Source organism: Colobus angolensis, unplaced genomic scaffold (assembly GCF_000951035.1).
Source record: "Colobus angolensis palliatus isolate OR3802 unplaced genomic scaffold, Cang.pa_1.0 Scaffold100, whole genome shotgun sequence".
Taxonomy (NCBI): domain Eukaryota; kingdom Metazoa; phylum Chordata; class Mammalia; order Primates; family Cercopithecidae; genus Colobus; species Colobus angolensis.
In genome coordinates this window covers 3,868,899-3,881,179 of record NW_012110920.1, presented here as the reverse complement: position 1 = coordinate 3,881,179, position 12,281 = coordinate 3,868,899, and positions in this window count along the sequence as shown.

The following is a 12,281-nucleotide window of genomic DNA, read 5'->3' as shown; positions in this document are numbered from 1 at the left end:
AGCCTAAAATAGTTCCTATCTGGTTCTTTACAGGAAGAGTTTGCCCAACCTGGGTCCAGGCATGGGAAACGGGAGTAGGAATGTGATGTGGGGGACACGATAACTGCCTCCAGCTCAGTGGAGATTAAAGAAAAGAGGAGAGTGAGTAGAACACTCTCTTGGCAGACTCTTCCCAATCTCTCTGGCACCAACACCCCCTGCCTCCGTCTCATACTCAGTGTTGTTTATTTTCTTAAGCAAACAAAGTACTCCTGTGCAATCCCTGGTCAGCATCTTGCTCGGCTATAGCTGCCACCAGCCGGAATCCTTTGTTCCTGGAGGTCCCGAGTCTTACCCTCTAGAAGTAGGCACAGCCACACAGTGCACTCTCTTCCCCTACTCCCCTCCTCCTGCCATAAGGATTTAGGGCATTACCAAGAACCCCTAACTAACTACTGTGAGATAAAGATGTCAAGAGGCAATGATGAGACAGAAAAGACCAGGTGAGAGTGCTGGAGTAATAGGTGAGTGGGAGGCAGGAGACCGCTAAGGCAGGAAGCTGAGAGGGAAAATGAACCCCTGGGGCAGCTGCAATCCTAGACTACCATCTGCAGACGGGCAGGGAGGGCAGGCAGGTGGGATGAGCTGTCAAAGGGCAGGCTGGAACAGAGGCATGAGGTCATGGATACACCTTGGCTGGCCTCAGGATACACCTGGGATCGTGAGTAGCTCACTCTGTCTGAGGAAGGAATCATATAACATGGGTAGTTCAGGCAAACACGTGCCTGGGCCTCAGCCTCTGATGAGCGTATCTTAGCATCATTACTTGAGAAGGAAGGTCAAGGAGAGAACCTAGGCACCTTGGCCCAACATCAGCTGATAATCTAGTTATGAGCACAAGCTTTGGAGGCAGGCAGACCTGGGTTCAAAATGTGATCGAGCCGCATATGAGCCCTCTGAGCCTCAGCTTCCTCATCTGTGAAATAGAGTCCTCATATGACCATGAGGATGTGATGACCTGCAGCTTTGCTCACCGAGTGTGGCCCATGAGCCAGCAGTAATAGCATTATCTGGGACCTTGTTGGAAATGTAGAATCTTGGGCTGGGTATAATGGCTCACATCTGTAATCCCAGCACTTTGGGAGGCCAAGGTGGGAAGATTGCTTGAGCCCAGGAGTTTGGGGTCAGCCTAGGCAACATGCCAAGACCTTGTCTACGAAAATAAGTAAAAATTAGTTGGTTGTGATGTCACATGCCTGTGGTCCCGGCTACTTGGGAGGCTGAAGCAGGAGGATCATTTGAGCCAGGGAGGTCAAGGCTGCAGTGAGCCATGATCTTGCCACTGCATTATAGCCTGGGTGACAGAGCAAGACCCTGTCTCAAAAAAAAGAAATAAAAGTAAAGTAGAATCTCAAGCCCTTCCAAAAAAAAAACGACTGAATTAGAATATGCAGTTTAAGAACCTTCCAAGGTGATGCTTATGTTCATTACATTTTGAGAACCATCAGCATAAAACACATGAAAGATTTAATTCAGTGTCTTCTCCAGGGAATGCTTAATAAACAAGAGCCCCAGATGAAGGGAGAAAGGACTGGTTAGGGGATCTCAATGAGGTGACTTCATACTCAGGGGACACTGGGCAATGTCTGGAGACAGTTTTGGTTGTCATAACTTGGAGGTGCTATTGGTACCTAGTGGAATGGCCTGGGAATGCTGCTGAACATCCTGTGGAGCACAGGACAGCCCCTCATCACAAAGAACTATATGACCTAAGGTCAATAGTGCTGCGGGTAAGAAACCCTGGATAAGAAGGAAGCGGTGGCTATGGGGGAAATAGCTGGAATATGGACAGAGGAAGAGAAGGACATGACCTTTGTTGGGAAGGGAGGCAGTAGGCTGATCAGATGATCAGGGGAGTGGGAAAAACAAGGTGGCAAGTTGGAAGGTAGTGCCCAAAGGCCACCAGGTGGAAACGGTGGGGAGGCCCTCAGACTTTAAGAGGTTGAAGGAAGTGGGGCTGGCCCTTTTGTCCGGATTCATATATTTTTATCCAAACTCTCTCCTGTACCAGACCAAGGTCTGGGGCTCTACTAACCTCTACGAAAGGATAGAACTTGGGGAGTTTTACAAAAATGTTGCGTGGAAGATAAGTTTATCTAAAGATAAATCTTCACATGCAAGACCGTTTTTTTTTCTCCAAAATACTCCTTAATAGATTCAGAGGTTTTATTCTAATAATCTCATCCCATCTCTGTCCTGTATATCTCTCTGCAGAGCCTGAATTTCACATTTGAGAAATAAATATACTCACATTCCTCCTACAAAGTCTTCTAAACCTAAAGGGAGAGAAAGGGACTGAGCCACCATGGACCAGAGTTCCTTCTCCACTTCCACTCCTGTGTGAGGCAATAAAGAGCTCACTCTTAAACCTGAATCTCCCCTCTTTCTGATGGATGCAAAGGCCCTGCAAAACAGAAGTAATTAGCATATTAATTAGAATTTCCTGAGAGCAAAAAGATAAGAGGAAATTATATCATCATTTTTCTTCCAGTGAATTGAGTTTAATTTTCACTTGAAAACAGATTTTTATCTCCTCATTTGGCTGGGAAATGTTTGTGGTAATGGATGTAGGATAACCAGGGCATTTGTTAGGTCTTTTCCCTGATTTAACTGCAGTCATTCCAGTAGCCGATATCCCACCGGTTGATTCCCTTAGACTGGCATTCTGTCGTTCTTCCTTCTCCCTGTGTCATTCGTGTAATAAGTGATTTATTTTCATAGGCATTTCAAGGGATGAGAGTAAACACAAGCATAAATTATTCTTACGTCTATACAGCCTGCTTAGAGCTATATAAAATATTTCCAAGTGATTTTTTTCACTTGACACTTACTGTGAACTTTTGAAATAAGGAGGGCAGATATTATGATCCCTCCTTTACAGACTAGAAAGCCGAGAGTCAGAAAGGTCAAGTGATTTTTGCTAGGTCACATAACCAGGCCTGGAGTGCAGGTTTTCTGGCTTTTGGTCCAGTATTCTTTCCCCCTTGCCACACTTCCTAGCAGTCTCTCAATCTTTAGTACATTCGTTCATTCATTGAACAAACATTTCTTAAGCACCTACTGAATGGCAGAATAGAGTGTATAAAAAATAAATTACTATGAAAACATGTATGTAAAATGTCCAGAAAAAGGCAAATTTATAGAGAGAGAATACAGATGAATGGTTGGCCAGGGCTGAGTTAAGGATAGCGTAGGTGGGAGGAAAGGGAGTCACTACTAAGGAATACAATGCTTCTTTGGAGAGTAACAGACTGTTTTAAAATGAGATATGGTGATGGTTGCACCACTCTGTGTCTATATTTTTAAAAAAATGAACTGTACACTTTAAACAGATGACCTATGGTATGTAAACTGTATCTTTAAAAAGCTATTTTAAAATAAATTAAGACATAGTCCTTGTGCTTTAATGACTCAGTAGATGGAGATACACTTGCAAACAGATCAATGGCAATGCTGTGTCACGGGTACCCCTATGGTTTGAACATTCCCTCCAAAACTCATGTTGAAACTTAATCTTCAGTGTGGCAGTATTGAGAGGTGGGGTCTTTGAAAGACAATTGGGTCATGAGGGTTCTGCCCTTACAAACTGACTTCTCTATTCACGGATTAATGGGTTATCATAGGAATGGAACCAGTGGCTTTATAAGAAGAAGAAAAGCTGAGCTATCACACTCAGCCCCCTTTCCAGATGATGCCCTGCGCCACCTTGGGACTCTGCAGAGTCTCCACCAACAAGAAAGCCCTCACCAGATGTGGCTCCTTGACCTTGCACTTCCCAGCCTCCATAACTATAAGAAATGAATTCCTTTTCTTTATAAATTACCGAATTTCAGGTATTCTGTTATAAGCAACCAGAAGCAAACTAAGACAGGTGCCATTAACAGAAGGATGGAGCCTGTAGCAGCAGCAAGGTGAGGCAGAATCTCCCTCAGTGCTGGCACAGTGCTGGAAGGTGTGGGAAGGCTTTCCAATAGAACTGACATTCAATCTGAAGTTTGAAGCCTGACTAGGTGTTCACCAGCAAAAACAAAGCCAGGAGAGGTGCTTGCTGGAGACCCTGGCAGCCTCCACATTCAGCATCCACATAGTTACTGGACAGGACCAAAGAGAAGGCAGTTCTGGAAGCTGCTAGAAGAGAGAGGACCACTGATTGTTCTTTCGTGTCATAATTCATGGAAATGAATGGCAACAAGCTATGTAAATACAACTTCAGGGGTCCCAAGGAGACCTAGGGTGCTACTGACCTCACAGGGCTGCAGACAGGAATGGGGAGGGGAGAAGAAGAGCCACGGTATCAACTTTCTAAGCCAAGCCTCCTGTACAATTGCCGGAAAAAAGAACCACAAGAGAAGGCAAGTTCTGAACTGCAACTGTCTCCCAAGAGTCAGGATCCTGTACCTCCCACGACCTGTAGAACATCAACTTTGAGTCACAAGGACATGAGTATTCAAATAAATACATGGCATGGTACATGTTGGAGAAATGGTAGCTACAGAGTCTTCTGAGTAGATCCAGGTAAAGGATTGTGGTTCATTTCCCCTGTGTCACCCTGTCCCCCAGTCTCATATATCTAGAGTTGCTTTTTTTTTTTCTTCTGAAGGACAATTTTTTAGAAGGAAGAAAGAATGGAAGAAAGGAAAAAGGCTTTGATGTGAATGAAATAACATCCCATTCTCAGGCATTAATCAGAATCAATACAGTAGACTCCCCTTAACCATGAGAGACACGTTCCAAGACCATCGATCAGCGGATCATGCCCAGTAGATGCCTGAAACTGCAAATAGTACCAAACCCCACGTATCTGATATCTTTTCCTATACATACATATCTATGATGAAGTTTAAACACAGAAAGAGATTAACAAGAATAACAAATAGTAAAATAGAACAATTATAACAATATGCCCAGAATCACTACTCTTGTGCTGTAGGGTCATTACTAAGTAAAATAAGAGTGACTTGAACATAAGCACTGCCGTACTGTGACAGTCGGATGCGCTGGACAACGGGAGGACTCACGTTCCAGGCAGGACGGAGCGGGATGGCCCGAGACTTTATCACGCTACTCAGAGCAGCACGCGATTTAAACTTATGAATTGTTTATTTTTGGAATTTTCCATGTAATAAATATTTTCAAACCACTGTTGACGTCAGTAACAGAAATCACAGGAAGTGAAACCATAGATAAAGGGGGGACTATTGTACTCTTAAAATCGCACCCTCCCTTTCCTCCTATCCAAGTCCATTCTCCACATCTACAAAGAGATTTTCAGCTTCCTGGACAGTGTTAGTCTCCCCTCTCCTGTGCTCCTAGGAGTGCTGCTGGTTCCCCTTTGATGGCACCCAGGCGATCCTTCCCCGCACCCTGGTTCTGTCTCCTTCACCAGGCTGTGAACTCCCTGGGCACCAGAACTGAGTTTTATCCATCTCAGAATTCCGCTCAGAACCTGGCACAGGACAGGAGCTTAGTAAGCATCTGTTGAAATAGTTAATTTTATTTGGCTGGTGTGACATAACCCTCTCCCTTTCTTGGCAGCTTTTAAAATCCTTGGAATCTCACCAATGATAGTGTCTTTTTTATGCTAATTCGTGACTGACGACTGGGGGTTCCTGGATAGCCTAGGGATGGGGGCTGTTTGCCAGAGAATCAACCATGAGATGAGAGGGTTGTAGCTTTCAGCCCTACTCACTCCATCCCACCCCACCCCATCCCACCTCCAGGAAGGGGAGAGAGACTGAAGGCTGAGTCAATGATCAATGGCCCGTGATTTAATCAGTCATGTCTCTGTAATGAAACCTCCACAAAAACCATAAAGGAAGAGGTTTGGAGAGCTTCTGGGTTGGTGAACATATGCAGCTACTGGGAGAGGGGTGCCCCAGAGAGTGCACGGGGACTCGGTGCCCCTTTCCCCATACCTTGCCCAATGTATCTCTTCTATCTAGCTGTTCTTAAGTTGTATCCTTTTATAATAAACTGGTAATCTGATAAGCAAATTATTTTCCTGATTTCTGTGAGCCATTTTAGCATATGATCAAACCAGAAGACGGTGTCATGGGAACCTCCGATTTATAGCTGTTTGGTCAGAAGCACAGGTGATAACTGGGAATTGTGGTTGGTGTCTGAAATGGGAGCAGTCTTGTGAGACTGAACCCTTAACCCGTGGGATCTCATGCTATCTCCGAGTAAACAGTGTCGGACTTTAATTGAGTTGTAGCCACCCATTTGGCATCCACCGAGAACTGGAGAATTGGTTAGTGTGAGAAAAAAGCTCACACATTTCATGGTGGAAACTATTGGTGTGAGTCTGGTAGTATAATTACTACTATGAAATTAGACTGGTTCACAAATCTAATTATGTACAAGGTCAAATTATCTCCCAGGCTGTTTGCCCAGAGATCTTTGCCAAATATTTCTCATATTTGCTCAGGCAATGGCTACAGGTTGAGATGTGGCCTGCATCCAATAGCATACATACATATTAAACACTGATCCGCTTTGCACGTGCTCCCAATGTAAGAGCAAAAACCCAAAAGTGATGCTGTGACCACCCATCTGGACATAAAAAGCCAGGGAAACAGAATCTGCGATTAGGCCAGCACAGGAGAGAGTTCTGGGTCTGTGGATGAGGATATCACAGTCTTATCTGTAGAGCAGTCATATTCTGCTACCTTGAACAAGTCACTTACTTTCTCTGTGCCACCTGCCTCATTCTGTCCAAGAAGGAAAATGATCCCTATCCCATCTATCTTATAGACTTTCTTCCAGTTTCATTCCCCTTTAAAATCCCTCTCCCTCATTTAGGAGATTCTTCTAAATGCGCAAGCCTGATCATATTATTCCTCAATCCCTAAATCATTTTTGGTTTCTGATAAGGAAAGTTCCTTCCTCCTCTCTCTACCACCCATTGCTCTTTTGTCCTACTTTTGCAAACCCTCCCCACACACAGCACACTGGGTGGGTGGGAGGGGTTTATAGAACGTATATGTTCATGAAATTCATGTTCATTAAATGTTCATGAATGAATTTTTAATTTCGAAACCAGGTAAATGAAGTGTATTTAAGGAAGAGGATAATTCAGTTGCTTTTCCTTTTGTGTGATCCTTAATCAGTTATTTCTATGGGCAAAAGTCCATGTGATAGGGTGCTATTCCACCACGCAAAATAATTTATATTTATATTCTTAAAAAAACTTTTATAAAATTTTAGGTTTAAAAAAATCAGGTTACACATGGCATATGCAGTAGGATCCCACTTTTGTAAAAGATAAAATGGGTACAAGTGTTGAAAATGATCTAGAAATAAAAATGCTGCGATGTTAACAAGATTATCTTTGAGTGGTGAGATCATGGGAGTTTTCTTTCTCTATAGCTTAACTGTAGTTTTCAAGTTATACAAAATGCGAGGCTTTTAGAAAAGTTATTGTAAATTTAAATAAACCTTTAGCTTCACTATTGCCCACTGAAAATTGTTGAAATTCCGCTACCTGGCACTGCACATTCTCTGAGACCCAATCCATTCTCCTTCCCAGCTTTCTTTCTTCCACACTTCCACACACCATGATGTCAGCCAAACTGAGCAGTTCATCTTCACCTCGTGCTTCTATGCCTTTGTTCAACTGGATCTGAAATGATCTTGCCACCAGCCATACACTAGCCACCCCTTTATTACTTCAACATAGAAACATGGCATATGTTGCTGACTGTCAAAGGCAGATTACATGTATATGTATGTATATATATGAATATATAAGCATATATGTGTGTGTACATATGTGTAATGCACACTCACACACACACACCTTTTTAAGGATGCTTATTTTGAAGGAATAAGATTGCAGGCTTGGCAGGCTTTTATTTTCATCTTTAAGCTATTTTGTATTTGCAAAAAAAAAAGAATAAAAGAATTCTACAAACACCAATTTAGAAAGAGAGGTTGAGACTTACATTAAAATTTGTTTTAGCAGTACTTCAAGGTTGATTCCTTTAAGCCATTCCCAAAAGCTGCAAGGAATTTCTGTCACCTCTAAACAATGTAGCAATTTGAACTTCTTTTTTGTGGCACTTAGTCTTCTCTCTCTCTTTCCCTCCTGGGCTAAGATCATGGGAGGGCAAAGGAACAGATCTGATGTTCTTCTCTTTTGCTTACACTGCTCAGTACAGTGTAGCAGCTTGTTAAATAAACAAATCGTGGCCGGGCGCGGTGGCTCAAGCCTGTAGTCCCAGCACTTTGGGAGGCCAAGACGGGCGCATCACAACGTCAGGAGATCGAGACCATCCTGGCTAACACCACGGTGAAACCCTGTCTCTACTAAAAAATACAAAAAAATAGCCAGGCGAGGTGGCGGGCGCCTGTAGTCCCAGCTACTCCGGAGGCTGAGGCAGGAGAATGGCGTAAACCCGGGAGGCGGAACTTGCAGTGAGCTGAGATCCGACCACTGCACTCCAGCCCCGGCGACAGAGCCAGACTCCGTCTCAAAAAACGAACAAACAAACAAAAAAAAACCAATCGTGAGTAAGATACTCAATGTGAGAAGTGTTCAGGATGACTTGAAATCTGCATTTGACAGGTTAACATCACCGCAGGAATAAAGACTTTTAAACCTGAAGGTATTCAAGGCTGGATATCCATGTAAAGGTATGATAGATATTGCAGTTGTTCCCTCACATTTATAGTTTTCCACTTCCTGGAACAAAGGAAAATTGCACTTCACTGTTCCGTTGAAGTTAGACGTGGCCATGTAGCTGTTTAGACCAATGAAATATAAGTGAAAGAAACACGTGTCATGCTTGGAGGAAGCATTTAAGAGCCAGCACACAATTGTCCACACTCTCTCATCCCCTGCCATGTTGAGATGGCAGCATTATTACAGGATGGTAGCATTTCCTGCAGCCTGTCCCTGAGTACCCATGATGAGGAGAGTCCCCATTCTAACATCTATTCCACATATAAAATAAGTGAGAAATAATTTTTGTTGTAATATGCTGCTGAGAGACCTTAAGGAGTTGTTTGCTACTACAGCATAACTTAGCCTAACCTGACTAATGCAGAAGGGATGTTAGAAGGGAGAAGGATTCTAAACACTTTACGTGTTTAGAATGAATTTAGACTTTGCTATGAGCAAATGAATTTAGACTGCTCTGGATAAAGTTCTACAGAGCTCAATGAATTTAGACTCTGCTATAGGTAAAACTTTGATTCTATATGCTATTTACTCAACTCATTATAAGTCACAGAGATTCTCAAATTCCTTCTTTAATGGAAAGCATTGCTTTCTCCTTGAACACAGAGTTAATGATGCATTCAGCTGGGTGAGGTTAGGTTATAGCATGATGCTAACCACTTTAGGATTTAGTAATGGGCTGCTCAATTCACTTAGGGGTCACATAATGAGAAGAAAGCTCTGGAAGGGATGATGGATGGAAGACTGAAAGCTGACCTGCGGAAAAGGGTCTTTTGCTCCTGCTAGGAGTGATGTAGAGCAGCAGTCTGCAACCTTTTTGGCTCCGAGGACCAGTTTCATGGAAGACAATTTTTTTCCACAAACAGGAGTTGGAGGATTAGATTTCAGGATGATTCAAGCATAACATTTATTGTGCACTTTATTTCTATTATTATTATTACATTGTCACATACAATGAAATAATTATACAACTCACCATAATGTAGAATCGCTAGGAGCCCTGAGCTTGTTTTTCTGCAACAAGCCTCATCTGGGGGTGATGGGAGGCAGTGACAGATCACCAGGCATTAGATTCTCATAAGGAGCGCACAACCTAGATCCCTCACATGCACAGTTCACAATAGCATTTGTGCTCCTATGAGAATCTAATGCTGCCACTGATATGATAGGAGGCAGAGCTCAGGTGGGAATGCAAGGGGTGGGGAGTGGCTGTAAATGCAGATGAAGCTCTACTCACTCAGCCACCACTCACCTCTTGTGCAGCCTGGTTTCTAACAGGCCACAGATGGATGCTGGTCTGTGGCCCAGGAGTTGGGGACCCCCTAATGTAGAGGGCCTTCTACTTGCAGAAGACTAAGATGCCAGTAAAAACTTTAGGATGAGCCAGCAGCCACAAACACACACACTCATACACACAAAGACTCACAGCACACACTCACTTACTACATGGATTTTAAAACTGGCAAAGAAAGGCAGGATAAGGCCTGGCAGGTCCGAGCTTGCCCCAGAATAAGAGCAACTAGAGTTTGTGTCCTGAAAAAGCTTACATATGGTACTTGAAATGCAAAGTGACTTGGGTTCTTACACTGAAATCTTATCTTTTGGATTCTCATCTCCAGCCTTTGCCCGCCGCTAAATAATCAGATCCAGGGAAGCATCAAAAGTCGAAGAAAGGATGAAGAGAAGTTGCTTCCAGCAGCAGTGGGTGGGGCTTTCCATTTAAACTCTGCCTTCAACTTCCAAAAAATATCCTCTTGGAAAACTTATTACTCATGAAAATGAAGAGACGGTGTTTTCCTCCATGGAGTAATCTCTGCCTTGAAATGTCTTCATCCGTCTTCCCAGCCCAGGGAGATAATCCCACAAGGAAGTGGATTTTGTTGCTTAATCCCGGTTGACTGAATTCTGTTTTCCCACAATAAAATAATAAAAATAATTTGGAATAGCATAACCTGAATGTTCATATTTCCACAGCCTGTGATTAAAAATTAGAAATGAAAAATCTTGAAATTCTGTGGTTCCATCTGCTCATATAAACATAGCAGGTTCTTGCAGAGTCTGTCTGCAGAGTGTTTTGAGAATTCTCAGAGGGACGTTTCTTCCAGGCCCATGATGCAGTCTGTACTTTCAGGGCTGGCTGAGCGAGCTATTGCAAGCTCCATGTGTGACCCCACTGGTGGTGAGAAGTGGATTCTCTTCAGCAGCTTCTCAGTGCTAATTTGCTCCTGCCAAAAAATTTTGTGAGGTCACATTCACCCCAATAAGGAGATTGAGTTCAAAGTGTTGCAGAGTTCAGTGAAGCAGCTTTCTCAATGTACACTCTGAGCCGTTCTTGGCCTCAGGATGCCCACATACCTCCATAGTGGTTGGTTTGGAGGAGTTTCTGGTAACATGGGACCGAAATTCATCAATATCAGTGACATTGGTTCCCGTTACTGAGCACAGTTCACCATGTCACACTCCCTTCTTTCTCAAGGTGTATCCTCTTTAAGGGGTAGGGGTTGCCATTAACCCCCTGTAATCTGGATTCTGTATGCTCTGATCTATCAGCCGTGTCTGTGAGTGTTGAATCCCAAGTATGAATAGGGTTCAAGCCTTTTCCCCAGAAAGTTCTTCAGCCCCACTGTAATTCAGTGGAGGCAAATTAATACTTGTAGGGGAAAGGGAGCTAGCTCAACTGGCTGGGTTTCTTTGAGGCAGGGAGCAGGGGAGTTTCCGCTCTAGTCCAGTGAGCCAGTGGGTCGTGTAATGCTTTACAAAGTACTTCTACAATTTGATACCCATATGCTTTACAAAGTACTTCTACAATTTGATGCCCGTAAAAACCCTATAAGATAGAGCAGATATCACTATCTCTATTTATGATTATAAAACCAAGGCAAAGGGAAACTTGGTGGTTTGCCTAAGCTCATAGAACTAGAAAATGGAACTACCTAGAATTCATTCCAGGTCTCTGACTCCAAGTTTAAATACTTGGCAGGCAGTACAGTGTTCTGGAAAACATGCAGACTACAGAGTCACACTGTGTGTTTGTATTCCTGGCTCTGTAACTTACTAGCTATGTGACTTTGAACAACCATTCAAATAATTGAATAAATTACTTGATTCTTCTTTGATTTGGTTTCCTCATCTGTGAAGTGGGAATAGCAATATCACCTACTTCATAAGTATTTATAAGAGTTAAATGAGAAAATACAGGCAAAGCACAGAGAAGAGAGCTGGACACATTAGTAACCACTAGAAAGAGTAAGCTATTATTGGCTGGGAGTGGTGGCTCACACCTGCACTTTGGACAGACCAAGGTGAGCAGATCCCTTGAGTCTAAGAGTTTGACACCAGCCTGGGCAACATAGAGAGACCCCCTCTCTATTTTTTTAATACTTAAGAAAAAAATTAAAATTAGCTATTATTAACAATTGCTAATTTTATTTTTATGTATTCCTGTGCCACGTTCAATGCCTTTCCCTAACAAAAAGAGCCTAGATCAGAGGGGTTGGACACTTACAAGCAACTTTTCACCCTGTAACTATATGATTTTTAAAAGATAACTACCCGATAAAGT